Raw genomic sequence first — 15,181 nt, 5'->3', positions numbered from 1 at the left:
GAGTCTTGTGAGCAAAAATTCTAGTTTGTGAGCTACTGGCATTAAATTTGTGAGTGAGCAATTTGGCTACCGCATAAATTAGTTTGCTCTGAAATCCTCCTTCCTGAGCTAGGACAAAAATCTGTGAGCTGGAGGCTAAAAAACTGTGAGCTAGCTCACAATAACTCAGCTTAGAGGGAACACTGGACCCAATCCTATCCTGAGCCTAAAAAAAACCCCTCAAAACAAGCAGCAGCTCTCCACCTCAGGGGTGTTGAACTCATTTGTTATGAGGGCCAAATCTGACATAAATGAGACCGTGTTGGGCCAGGCCATTTGTGTCATAAAATGTAGTGCCAGGTAGTGGAGGTATAAACTTTATAAAGGACACAAACACAAAGGGTCTTTTTTACTTAAAATAAAAACATGCTTAAAACATTAGCACTCTTGCAATATTTTGTTTCTTGCTTTGAATTATTGCATCAAAATCTCTGCTGTTGCAATCTTGAGTATGCTGTTCAGGTGTGTATCTGTAAGCTGCACACCTACGATGATGCAGCAGCAGCAGAACTGGAAGAAGAAGAAGACGTCCAGGTCTGCTGCGTGCCTGATAGAAGCCCTCCGGGGGCCTGATCCGGGCCCCGGGCCGCATGTTTGACACCCCTGCCATAGCTGTTCTGCATTATAAGAATGCTTCCCTTTCCAAATTTGACTCTGATGCCTTGATCTTGTAACACCAGTCACTTCTTGGCAGTGATAAATAGGAACTTCTAGCAATAACCATTGCATTTAGAGATTTCTTCTGCAAAAGAATTGGTCTGTGATAACCAAAGCAACTGAAAATTCATACGAAACTTAGAGAGAGGAAGCTACCAATTAAAACATATCAGCTGACTCTGGACCAAACCTATATAGTTCTTTTACTGTTAAAGTCGAGAGTTTCCTCATACCCCACTTTAAATGTGAATGGAGCAGGCATGGTGTCTCATGTCCACTTTAGTCTTCAGTAAAGGTTCCCTTGATCGAAAGCCAGTCGAATCCAACTCTAGGGTTGCGGTGCTCATCTCCGTTTCCAAGCTGAAGTGCCAGCACTGTCCGAAGACGTTTCCGTGGTCATGTGGCCGGCATGACTAAACACCAAGGTGCACGGAACGCTGTTACCTTCCCACTGAAGTGGTACCTATTTATCTACTTGCAATTTCTTGCTTTCAAACTGCTAGGTTGGCAGGAGCTGGAACTAGAGACGGGAGCTCACTCCGTCATGCGGTACACTCGGTCTCGAACTGCTGAACTACCGACCTTCCACAGCCTGCAGTTCAGCGTCTTAACCACTTGAGCCACCCTGATCAGCCACAAAATCACTGGTTGGATTTGGAAATTATGTGAATACATTGACTTGGATGCTGAGCTACAGTGGACATCAGCGTGCAGAGCAGGGAACTTTCCCTCCTGCTGTCCCTGAACTCCTACCCTTGGACATTAATTGTCCCTCCTCCCAGGAACAATATGGAGGGTCTGAAGTGGGAAAAGCGAATCAATTAAAATCACTCCCTCCCCATCTGCTGGCAGAAGTTCCTCCCTTCAGGAGAAAACAGATATCATCCAAGCTTTTATTTGGCATAACAAATATGGCACTTAAGATACAATAACAGTTTGCTTTAGACTAGTTCCTCTGTGTGTCTCCTTTTCTGCTATGCTAATCCTATGATCATTCAGATGCCTGGATCCTAGCAGGCCTATTGGAAGTGTGCCCCCTGGTGGCCTTGTGTGCGACTAAATCTTTAGCACAACTGACGCTCAACTCCATTCTCCACATGTATGTGGAATAATAACATTTTCTTCCCCAAGTCTCTGAGATTAATTAGTCAGTAAATCAAAGTTAATAATTCAAGAGGCCCTGCGATGCTTAAAACCAGCATACCTGAAGACTTACTCCTTTACGAACCTACCCAACCAATACAGTTATCTTCTGACAGCCCTGCTTTGGGTGCCCCACCTTCTGAGATTATGTGGGTGGCAACCTGAGACAGGGTCTTCTCAGTCATGGCACCAAAATTCTGGAACTCTGTCCCCAGAGAGACTCACCTGTCCCCTTCTGTCACAGTCTGACCAGCAGGTAGATACTTTTTTATTTTGTCTGGTGTCCTTTCAGTGATCTCTCCTTCCTGCCTTGTTTTTGTCATTTAACTTGGTTTTAATTGTTTGAATGATGTGTTTTTCTTTGGTTTAAATGATTTTTAAGATGTATTTTATCTATGTTTTTAATCTGTTAGCTGCCTTGGTGGCCCTGATGTTGTAAATAAAACCAAGAAATAAGTAAATAACCGATAAATAAGTAAATAAAATCAATAAGCTAAAAATGGTAGATAAGTACTATCTGCATTGCACCACAGGGGATATGGAACTGCTTGATCACATATCTGTTTAATCACCTCATCAATCAAACAGCTGAAGCCAAAGGGAAAAGAAGAAGAAAAGAATCATTCTGGGACTTTTGTTTTTGTGTTGTTAAGCAAGAGAACACCAAACCATGCATGCTGGTCCCGGTCCGGGTATTCTTACATGCAAGGGTATGCAGCATACATTTCTTTATGTAATTTATATAAAACATTTTTATCATACCTTATCTCCTCAGACTCAGGGCAGTATATGGGTGTGCACAAGGTTCGTTGCCACAATACAGTTGCTCAGCATTTTCAAGGGAAGATATGGAATAGCTCTTCTCCATACCACATACATGGCATTGCCAAAACTTGAGTACCGCAAGCAATGTGAATGAAATCCATGTCTAGAACCAGGGCAATCCAGGTTCAAATCCCCACTCAGACATGAAACTCATTTAGTGATGAGTCAGCCACTTTACAGGTTACAAAATATTTGTATTTGTTTGGAATCACACACTCAATGAGAATTATGTGTCTCCCAGAAAAGGAGAAAAAGGCACCTGGGAGTTTGGGAGGCACAAAATCCTCATTAAATGGGAATTCAGAGTCGTCATGTCATTAGCATAATAGGCCACACCCAACAGCAAAACTCATTAGCATATTAGGCCACACCCTGACAGCACAGCTCATTAGCACATTAGGCCACACCCCCATGTTTCCAGAAGTGTGGTCATCCAGCCACACCCACCTTTCCCTTCTTATTCTGTTTACCTTGTTTGTTGTCAAAACCCAGGGCTTTTTTTGTAGCAGGAACTCCTTTGCATGTTAGGCCACACACCCCTAATGTAGCCAATCCTAATGAGTTTCTGCTATTGGGTGTGGCCTCTTATGCTAATGAGTTCCTGCTGGGCGTGGCCAACTCAGGAGCCAACCGGAACTCCATTCCTGTGCGTTCCTGCCCCAAAATAGCCCTGATTAAAATATTGGAGAGAGAGCCCCTTAGCTCCCTGAAGGAACGGAGGGTTAAAAATGTGCTAGAAAGACTGAAGATACCCCAGGTATTGTATCATTTTGGGGGCACAATTTTTACATAGATCAGCTTTGCTAGACTAGAAAAGACTATATGCTGACAATGAATTTATCATGTTGATTCTGGGATAACCAATAGAAAATACAAAAGCTGAATAAAAGATTACATGTGAAACATAGCTACATTCTGCCCTGTGTCTTTTAACATACTGTGCCATTCACTAAAACAAGATGGTATTTAAATACTGCCAAAGTGACTGGGAAAGAAACTGGCAGGAGGACTTTAAGCAAATGAAAATGTCAAGTTGCACAGTACAGTGAATCAGGAATGACTTCTAGGGCTCAGCCTGTTAAATTATGATCTCCCCATCCCTTTGAGCTATGAATTTTGTTCTGAAATACAGAATAGATGAAAAACACTCTTTTATTTTCATCCACATATTCCTGTAAGATTGCTATAAACTTTGAAAATCAGTACAGCATGGTGTAGTTTGGTCTCCCTGTGGCCCATGCCAAGAGGGGAATTCCCTGCCTCCAGCCGTAGTCTCCCCCACTTGACAAACAGAGGAATGAAGAAAAAATGGCCTCCATAATGATGCTTTAGGAATTTGCCCATGTCTCTATGTTCTTTTATCATAGAGATTAAGGAGCTTCCTAAAGCATCACCCAAAAGTGACATCACATCATCCCCAGACTGCACCCTATCCTGGGCATCACCCCTCCCATTTGCCTAGGCAGTGTTGTATTCTTGTGGTTAGAACATTAGAGTAGAATCTGGGAGACCCAGTTTCAAATCCCCATTCTACCATTGGAAGCGTGCTGGGTTACCTTGGGCCAGTCATACAAAACTAGTCAGCTTCACAGGGTTATTGTTATGAGTGAAGATGTTGTAAGCTGCTTTAGGCCCTCAATGGGGAGGAAAGCAGTGTACAAATATCCAAATAAAGAAACTAAATCTTCACTTGTTAAGTCGCTCACTTAATAAAGCAGTCAGAGAGTGATTCAGCAAGAACACAACTCCAACACGGATCAACATCAAATAGCCAGAACAGAACGGTTCAGCTTCTCCATTGCAGTTGTCCTGCTTTTAAACATTCCCGGCTAATATAGCCATGCCCACTGTACAATTACCAACCAATGAGGTTGTACCAAAAAAGACCAATCACAAGCGATCCCGCTCAGGGAGCTTGCTGTGAAGTGATTGGATGTTAGTTCCTGGGCTAGTAACCTGATTGGATGCATTTGGATCCTAGCCCAGGACGAAGCTCAACATGGCAATTCAATTAGATGTTTCACAACACTATTCAATAGGCAGCTCATTGAATACATTAGGATTTTCTTGCATCAGAACATACTGTAAACTGATTATGCCCCTATCTGACTGAGTACCCCATCTTTTCCAGTGCTTCCAAATTATTTAAAATTCTTAACTATTCCAACCTTTTGAAGACTTTTCTTCTTGGCCAGACGTAATCCCTTACCCCTTAATGAATTATTTGGCAGATTCTCATATAATCCAATTGAACAGAGTGTCTGTCTGTGTGGAAATGTGAAGACGGACACACCCGGGTTTTTATTCAGTTATGATTATATTCTTCTATAAAATCTTCTTTTATTTCTCTATTGATTTCACACTTTCCAGTACATTCACACAATTACCATTTATTATATTTGCTGTCTGGCAAAGATAAGGCAGTTACCCTATCCATAGCTTGTTATTTAACTGTTGCCTTGAAGATTTGTCCAAAGGTATAGTTACTTCACGCCTAAATGCTTATTTTCACTCTTTTTGCACTGTAACTGGGAAATACCCCAATCAGTTAATTTAAAAGTTCTGAACTATTACATGTTCTTAAAATCTTACACTGTTTTTTTCACAAGATTCTTGAGGAGACCCAGGCAAAGACTTGGGGAGAGCTTTCACAGCTATTGAGGAGGGAAGGAATGGCTGCCAACTAAAATTCATTCTCAAAGGTTCTGAAAGGCCTGAGACTTCATGTTTCCAGGGGAACACCATCAAGCAGAGAATCATTAAACAGCCATTATCTTGTTCCACAGATAAATCAGAGGCCTGCTCTTGTCTCAGCTGAGCTCTGGTAAACAACAACAGACACACACACACACCCCAAAAATACAATCACTTGTGCAGAGTGGTCTTCACAGATGAAAAATAAAGTACAAAGCCAATGTTGTAATAGATCTGAAATCATAACACTGAAGATTAGCAGTAGTCATATGTGAAATTCATTGGGTATTTATGCTGAATAAAGAGCCTCGAGATAGGAATCGTCTGGGAACCTTCTCCTTGGCGCAGAAAACTGTTCTGAAAATACAATGAATGGAGCAAAGAAAGCCATTTCACTTCCAGGGAGAGACACAGAATGACCTTTCATTTGTGTACATTCAAATATATCTTTCCCTTCATGTTTATATTTCCAACTTCAAAAGCATCACTAATTTCTCAATAAATCTGGACTAGCACACGTAAAAAGCACTACTTAAAATCAGTATTTTTAAGTAATACTCCAAAATAATGAAATGATTTCTTTATTTTAGAAGTCACAAGGGAGATTCAGATGTTTAGCATATATTAGATGGCAGCTCCTTAATTTAGTAGACAAGAAGAAGAGGAAGAAGGAGGAGGAGGGGGGGATTAGAACATGTTGGGAGGTTGCAAATCTAACACTGTCCTAAAACAGAGGCAGCTGTTACCAAATGAGTGCTTTTGCAGATATTAAGGCAATGCCCCCTGGGCTCTTCTGAAGCACTTTCTGCACTGAAAAGACGGGGGAAAGCCAGGACTGGGTCCTTGCCTAATTTGAAACATCACTGGTTGTTGTTATTAGTAGTCCTTCATTCATAGTTAATTAACTGTTTTATAGTTTTATTTGTGTTCTTTATGAGTTATAACTTATTGTTGTTATTGTTTTTATCCATAAATATTGCAAATAAATAGTGAGTGTTTAAAAAAGATGGGTGATACTATTATTTGGTTGCAGTTTCCAAGAAAAGGAAGGGTTTGGTTTCTACACTGGAAAGGTTTCCAAGCCCAAAGGAATAAGAAAGGTTGTGTATATAGGACATGCCTACATGAGGATAAGCTCAGTACTTTGCTTGTCATCCAAACCATCACTCCTTATTTTTTTCTGTTCTACTCAAGACCATTTTATTCTCAAGACTTAAGAAGCAAGCAGGTGCCAAGAGGATACATACTGAAGGTTGTCATGGCACCACTGGCGGCCATGTTGAGGATCACTGCCCTATTGGTTTAAAAAGATGCGAATGTCAAATTTTGGTGTCCCTGTTGAGGAAAGAAGAGCCACAGTTGCTAAAGATGTCTCTGTATGTGCCTTCTAGATCAAACTTAGGTACACAAGTCAAGAGGCATTATTAACATATTTATCAGTTTCGGGGGAGTGTGATGGCACACAGTGACAGGATGTGGGAGTCCTACTGTTTACAAAAGAAAAATGAATCATGTATAGCATCATTGGTCTAAAGATTGTGATCAGCAAGATATGAAATGTTAGAAATTTTTTTGTGAAGAAGAAGTAGCCTGCCAAATTTCAGAACAATGTTGCTCCTTCAGTGATTCTTGTGAGATTTCAGAATGAAAGGCTTTAAACTTGAGTATTTCTTACACCAAGTGCTATACAAACAACAGATGATTATGATGGTTTCCTGATGCTGGGGCATGCCTGCTAATTTGGGCAGATTTTAAAACAGATTTTCATTAAACAGATCTGGAGGAGGAAGAGTAAAACCTTGGTAAATACAAATTTGTGAGAATATTCTGGATTTTCCAAGAGCAGGGGAAAGTATTTCCCCCTTGAAAAATTCTAAATAGTAGTAAAATAGGAAAAGTTAAAACATTGCTCTTCCTCCAAATTTGACATTCCAAATTATCTGGAACCAGCCCATAAAATACGGTACTGGCAAAATAAAATATTGGCAATATGCCCATCACTACAATAAACCCCCCTCTCTCTCCAGAGCTTAGGCTCTCTTGAGAGTGGGTTTGTTGGAAACCTTTCATTAGCATTACTAAATGAACGAAATGACACATCTCAGTTCCCTTGAGCTCTGAGCAGTGGGAGGGAAACACTACATTGAAACCCTAACAGCAGCAAGACACAAGTTAGTCATTCCAGGCAGCTCTACAATGGCCTTTTCATTAGATGGAGCTTCCCGTCAGACTATTATGGGTGACCCAGGTTTACCAAACAGCTAATCCATGGTAATGAAAGGTTTCCAACCAAAAAACCCCTCTTTCCAGGGAGTCTGGGCACTTCCACATTGCTAAGCAGCCCATAGAGCAAGTGCCAAACACTAGCGTATACTCCAATAACAAAATGCTGAAGTCTTCAGTTGGCTTTGGGGGGAAACACACTGATGTGGTCTGAATGTACAGAAGGGTCTTTGGCATTTTCCTTAAATGGCACTGCAGCAAAGGCTGGGGATTACTGTCATGCCATGGCCCAACATTTACCTAATAACTTTCATGTCTATCCAACGAGCATCCCATGCATTACTTTATATTGTTGGCCACCTGAAAGGGAGGCACAGAAGTCGGGTGCTGACCTCTGGCTGGATCCATGCCATCTACCGTGTATTGCCAGGCAACTGTAACCACACTTTCTGCTCGACATTGGTCTGTTTGTTTCACATTCACATTGAACAGACGGTGTACTGGTTACCATGAGTTACAAGGATCTGTTTCTGCTGCTCTCAGTCAAACCACCTGCAACTAGTTTTTGAACCAAGTTACTACAAAATACCTTAGGCATCTCTGGAAGGATTGCCTTCTGCTGTCTCACCAGTCAAAGAGACAATGATCTAGATGGCCTACACACCCCTGAATCCAGTGCTATATTCTTACATTAACTGAGTAATAGACGGACTAAAATAGATGGCATAACGTGGTGACTCTTGGATCTGTTAGTTGATTTTGAGAGAAATGGCGGAGGAGGGGAGATCATCCTGTCCATTTGCTAACAAATACTATAGCAGGAGTCAGCAACCTTTCAGGCTCAAGAGCCAAAAATACTACACGACATCTACCTGCAAAGATGGTATGCCGGCAAACAAAATTGAGTGTATGTGTGCATGCAAGGGTAGTGCTTAGCCAGACACGCCAGTAGCTCAGGGATTCCCCTTGGCTTTTGCTGGTGGTCCTGCTGATCAAAAGCCATGCTTGCTGCCCTCTCCTGCACTTCTGTCTGCAGCAGTGCTGCCACTACTATGTTTGCTTGGGGGAATATCTGACCCTGGGAGCCAAGCAAATGATACGGGTGTGCCACTGTTGGCATGCATGCTGGGGGTTGCTTACTCCTGCTCTACAAAATACAAATACAGCTGGTGTGAAACTGTGTGGAGTGACCTGCAACCAGAACCACTATTCTTGCTTAGACAATGGCTTCATTTGTGTTCAGATGGCTTATTCCATCAGATCACAGGAAAGTGAATAGACTGAACCAAAAGTTAGTTGGGAGAGTAGGACAGTTGTGGAAGTGCCCCCTCAAATTGATCCAGACCTGTGGCTCTGTCCTTCTTTAACTGGAGATTGTGATGACCTAAGGTCTTTTCTTCCATGCAAGCACTTTTGCACTTGCCCTTTCCAAAGGATGGCAACGAAATGAAGGCAGACTACATAGAAGAGTCCATTGCACCCACAGCCACTGCTTGCCACTTGCTAAGCAAGTGGCTCATTTCTAGAAATAAGGAGATGTCATTGCGGCTGATATTAACTTCTGTGTGGTGGGGCCATGTAGCAACTGTAACATTTTCAGTATCTTACCAAACAGATTGGATGGATCCTGTGAAAAGTTGTCTGCACCAGCAGCCATTGGCAAGAGGCTAGAGCAGCGACATTCCCTAAGAGCAGACCTAGGTGACTTCCACATAAGTTGCCAACTCTGGGTTGGGAAATTCCTGGAGAGTTGAGGGCAGTGCCTGAGAAGAGCAGAGTTTAGGGAAGGGAGGAAATTTAACAGGGATGTAATGGCACAGAGTCTGCCTTCCAATGATGCTATTTCCTCCAGGGGAACTAATCTCTGTAATCCTGGAGGTCAGCCATGTTTCCATGTCCATCCCCAGACTCAGCGCTGGCCTTCCTCCAACCACAGGAGGCTAGGGTTGCCAACTCTGGGTTGAGAAATTCCTTAAGATCTGCAGGTAGAACCTGGGGGTGGAAAGTTTGGGGAGGAGAGGGATATAATGCCACTGAGCTTACCCTCTGATGCTGCCATTTTCTCCAGGGTAATTGATCTCTGTCATCTGGAGATCAGTTACAATTCTGGGAAATCTCCAGGCTGCACCTGGATGTTGGCAATCCTGAGCCACAGCCAAGGGAAAAGCAACTGACGGGCTGCAAGAGGCAGCCCCAGACTCAACACAGCTGGCAGGAGCTCAGCGGGGCGCCCAGAAGACCAGAATGGCAGCAGAGGAGACAGCAGCGGGTGTGGCAGTGTTACATCACCAAGAAAAGCAGGTGGCCAGTGAGGAGAAGGGAGAACCAGCAGCATGGGTACTCACTGGGAATGAGTGGGTCCATGGAAAGCTGGCCCAACCCAGCTGATGGGAATTTGCTCTCTGGCAGGCCTCCTGGGGGTCAGCCAATCAGAGCTGACAGGCAGCCCCAAGAGCAACCTATAATGGAGAGAGCAGGAAGGAAAGAACCAGCTCAGGCCTACTGTAAGCAGCTAGGCCATCCAGAGAGCTGGGGATTGGGGGAGACTGTGGAAGAGTCAGGGTCAAGCCAACCCATATAAGGCAGTTCCTACAACAGATCATGGAGGAAGCAATGGATCTAGCTTCAGACCTATGAGAGCAGGTATCCAGGGGATAGAGAGGAACCAGGTAGTGTAACCCCCTCCTCTTCCCATTGTGAGGCCTGGGGGAGCTCAGGGGCCAACATCCATGTGATGGCAGAAGATCAGGCTTCAGGGCCGGACAGGAGCATGCATCACATTCCAGCACAACTCCAGGCCTCACCTGGAGACTGGCAACCTTACTTCCACCAAGTGATGAGACCTTCATTGCTGCTGCAGCTGCCAAAGCAACAACCTGCTTCCAGATGGAAGGCTGCTCCACATTTTCCATCCCAGAAAAAAAATCACACACACACCCATGGCAGCCATTTTGCTGCAACCCCCCAAGGGCTTTTTCAGTTTTTTAAAATAGTACTTTAGAAGCCATCATAGTATTATAATTGTCATAACCCCACTGAGCCAGGCTCAGATTCATTAGAGGTGGAAGAGATGAGCTGAAGGAAGGGACAAAAACACTGCCCAAGGCAGATCAGAGGGCCTGGGGAGACCTCTGCTCCGTAACATTTCCCTCAGAGCCAAAGGCCCTGGCTTGCAAGGCCACTCCCCAAGAACTAGCAGTTGAGACCTTGCCACTGGGAGATCTGGTGCCTCCAGCTCCTACAGCCATTCACCAAGATCCTGCAACGAAATATCACCACTGAGAGAGCCAGTAAACATTCCAGATCCAGTGAGAGCAATCCCCCAGCCCGGTCAGGTGCAGGACCACCAGCCTTCCAGGCTCAGCCCCCCCCCCCCAAGAAGCAGTGGAGATAGTAGACCCTTACAGTAGCAGCCCAGCAAGGAGACAGTGCCAAGCTGCAAGCAAGCACAGTGCTCCACCTCCTCACCCAGACCACTTCTCCAGTGGCCTTAGGATTGCTAGGTCCTACTTTTCTGCCAGTGGGGGATCCAAGGGTCCTGCCCAGGAGTTGTAGCCAATTTTACCATAGAGTTTTGCCCAAAAACTAGAGCGTCACACACACACCCGACATCAGGAATGCAATGACATCACTTCCAGGTGACATCATTGCACTGCATTTCTTGGTATGTGCAGGTGGGGAGGAGCCTGCAAAATCAGGGGAAACCTCACCCGGACCAGGGGCCTGGCAACCCTAAGTGGACTTAATCTTTCTGGCCCCAGTGAAGCCCTGGCAAGATGAGTGCCAGATGCTGACTTCTGAGTTGGGTTGCCAAGTCTCCCACAACAGCGGGAGACCTCCCACCAGAACCCCCGCCAACCCCTGCTGCCACTCAGTGGGCTGGCAAGAGGGAAGAATGAAGAAAAAAGTTGTCACAGTAATACTGTGATGTCATTTCCAAACCAAACCTGAAGTAATGTCATGTTACTCTAGAGATTCAGTGGAAATTCTTTGTTAAAACCATAGAGATTCCATTGAATCCTAGAGCAACATGACGTCACTTCCAAGTTCGGCCCAGAAAAAACATCGCACTGTCACCACAATGGCACCCCTCATGTCCCCTACCCTCCCACCAGCTGGCAACCCTACCGCAGGACAGGTGGTGCTTCCCTCTCAGTCTATTTAAACCGTGAGCTGGGAGGGGAATCTTGCCAGATCAATCAGTCTGCAAGGCTCCAGCTCCTGTGCTACAGCTCCTCAGCCCCAGGTCCTAGACCCAAGCTTCAAACGCCAAACCGCAGACTTAGGCTTTAAACTACCCAGGAAGATCCTGTTCCTAGGAAGACTGCGTGGAGTTAGAAAATAATGCTATATCGAGTTCTCAATTCCAAATTTTAAAAATTTGTAAGAGCCCATGATGAGGGTGGGGGGAGATGTGCTAAACATAGTATTGATTTATTTGTCTTATTTCTAGACCGCCCTCTCCCTACACATTTACAGTCAACTTCAAGCAGTTAAAACAATGTTCTATGATTATTTCAGATGGCATTTAAGGACAATTTCTGCCCTCATTCAAAATGCTTAGCTAGGGACAAACTCTATGGTTTTCCCTTGTATGGTCGTGGCCCCGCCCCCAGCATGCCCGGCGTCATGACATCACTTCCCTGTGGCGTGCATGTGGCGCGCGCGCACACGCCAGGAGCCGAACAGGAGTCCCCCGCCGGCAGGGTAAGGGCCACATGGCAACTCTAGGCCTGGCAGAACTGTTCTACCTTGCAAGCCCTGTGAAACTGCATTAGATCCCGCAGGGCATGGATGTTATTAGGCAGAGAGCTCCACCAGGCCAGTCCCAGGGCTGAAAAGGCCCTGGCTGGCTCTGATTGTGGACAGCTGTATATTTTTCAGGCCAGGGATCACCACAAGGTTCTTCTCCCCAGACAGTAATGCTCTTCTGGGGATATACCAGGAGAGGAAGGTTCAGAGTGGAAGAAACCTAATTGACATAGTAAATCACATGCAAAAGGTTTATTATGTCACGTATGAAACAGCACTAATCAAAACACAGCAGGTTTAATTGGACTCTAATTTCATGCGTTGGTACTCTAATTTCAAACATCAGTAAGTACAACTGTTCATAGAGCGAAGTCAGACAGGAAGTTTTATAAATAGCAAGGACAGTTTGAAAGCATCTTCACCACATTCAGTAGAAACAACACCAGGTGTGGAAGCTTTCAGCATGGCTAGAGGCAGAAGACATGATATGAGTGAGGTCCTTGACTGGATATCCTGTCTTGTTTGTTTTTCCTGAAATGCAGCTGCAGTGGGGCTGCTGGTTTTGGCACAGCGATGGAAAGGGGAGGGCCGTTTCTCCTGTACAGTTTTCCAGACAAACTTCGGTTTCAGTATGAGTATGAATAACAGAAAAGTGCCTATGCAGCAGGTAGCACCTCTCCCATGATATCATCTCAACACCTCCCCTCCTCAGTCCAAGGAGCAGTATTCTCAAATTTTTTACAGTGTTTATAAGGTTATTGAGTAAATAAATAGTCTTTAAGATCTTTTTAGCTTCTGTCAAGGAAGGTGGTTGATTAGGGCAGAAAAAAATCTGAGGGCTACAGTCAGGGCCGGCTCCAGCTTATTTTGCACCGTAGGCGAGGATCCCTTCTGGGGGCCCCGTGCACCCACCAATTTTCAAAAATAAATGCATTTTAGGAAGAATGAAAAACACAAATAATCAAGAAACTCCCAGAGTACGGGGCCGGGTGCAGTTTGGTGCCCCTAAGGGCCGTCCTGCTCTAGGCGATCGCCTAGTTCGCCTAGTGAGTGAGCCGGCCCTGGCTACAGTGACAAGGTCCACAAGTAGAGAGAGGTATGGTCTTAGAAAATGGCTGTGCCAGAATAGAAGTGTTTCAGCCTTCTCTCTAGTCCTCTTCCCAGTTCAGTTCCCATGGTTGCCATGTCAGAAAATTGCCAGGCCTTAATATTTTGCAACTGAATGCCAGATCAGTGAATGGGAAACCAGCTACCACTAGCATTTAATCTTGTATGAGAGTTCTGATCAGGCAAGTGTTACCAAGAGGGTGTTGGATGAAATGGGACTGCAACAGTCCCCACCAGAATCAAAAGTGTTAACAAATACCCCCCAGATCCAAAAAAGCCTATTATTTAACATACACATGAAACCAATGGGAGAGTACTGTGTCACCAGTATAGAGATGATAAACAACAATATCTCTCTTTTATATCTAGGGAGGCAGTGGCAAACCTTAGTCATTGGGTGGGGGTGGGTGAAGAAACCAAAATTTAATCTGGTCAGGTTGGAAATATGGTTAATTGGCTGTAAAGCCAATCTAGGTTTAGGTTTTGAACCTGTTCTGGATTGGGTTTCACTCCTCCTAGTTTTCAGTCAAGATATATTTCTGGATGTAGCTCCACTTCTTAAAAGGTACTTTGCTGCAATATCCATAAGTGGTTTTTACCAGTTTAGGCTGGTGTGTCACCATAGCCATTCCGCAAAGAGGTGGCCTCCCTGGCCATGGTCATTCATATCACTGATAACTGCAATGTGTCATATGCTGGGCTGCCTTTGAAAAAAGCCCAAAACTTCATGTGGTCCAAAGAGTGGCTGTAAAGGTTCTCCCCGGAACTGCCACAGTAACCAAACTACTACCCCCAGGTTATTTCAACTGTCCTGGTTCCAAATTTCTTTCTAGGATCAATTCAAAATGCCTAGCTAGGGACAAAGAGTCCATAAACTGGTAAAAACCACTTATGGATATTGCAGCAAAATACCTTTTAAGAAGTGGAGCTACATCCAAAAAAAGCTACTTGGAAACAATGGTAATTTTAGACTCTGGAGCTAATACTTTTATTGTGGTCCTCATTAGATTGTAAAGGTATACTTCAAAGACAAAACTGCAGCCTGTTGCGAGGGGGTTCTGCTGAGTCCATGGTTTGGGAGGACTTCTGGCCCTGATAGTACAACTGCCTGCAAGATCCATGGAAAACTTTAAGGAATGCAAACAAGTCACCATAAAACCAGTGTTCAACTTCTTAGTATGAGTGTGCTTTAAAAAGCTGAGGTCATACCACGTGAAGAACCCTCTGTGACCAGCGTTAAAACATTATCTCTGTCTTCTTCCAAGAAGTCAATACTTGAGCAGCAGAAACCAGGGTTGCCAGACAACCAGCTGGAGTCGGGGGGAGGCAGGGACATGGGGAGGTCACAGGGCTTTTTTTCTGGGGGAACGTGCAGGAATGGAGTTCCAGAACCTCTTCGACAAAATTATTTTTAAAATGTTTAAAAGTTCATGAGTTTTCAGTATACAGATTGAAAACTGCATTTCCCTCTTGAGAGTTCTGGCACCTTTTTTAAAAAAAAAGCTCTGGGTATGAGCATGACATCACATCCAGGGAGAACCTAGAAGTGATGTCACGCTGATGGTGATCTTTCCCCTTATTTTTCTCCCATTGGCCACGAGAGTGGTGGAGGGAAACAGAAGCTGGGGCTGGGGAATCCCCTTCCCCACAGCGGGAACCTGGGACACCTATCAGAAAAAAATGGCATACACACACACACACACACACACACACATACATACATACACACACACACATATAT

This window comes from Gekko japonicus, unplaced genomic scaffold (assembly GCF_001447785.1).
Source record: "Gekko japonicus isolate JY-2015 unplaced genomic scaffold, Gekko_japonicus_V1.1 scaffold346, whole genome shotgun sequence".
NCBI lineage: Eukaryota > Metazoa > Chordata > Lepidosauria > Squamata > Gekkonidae > Gekko > Gekko japonicus.
This window is presented reverse-complemented; position numbering follows the sequence as displayed.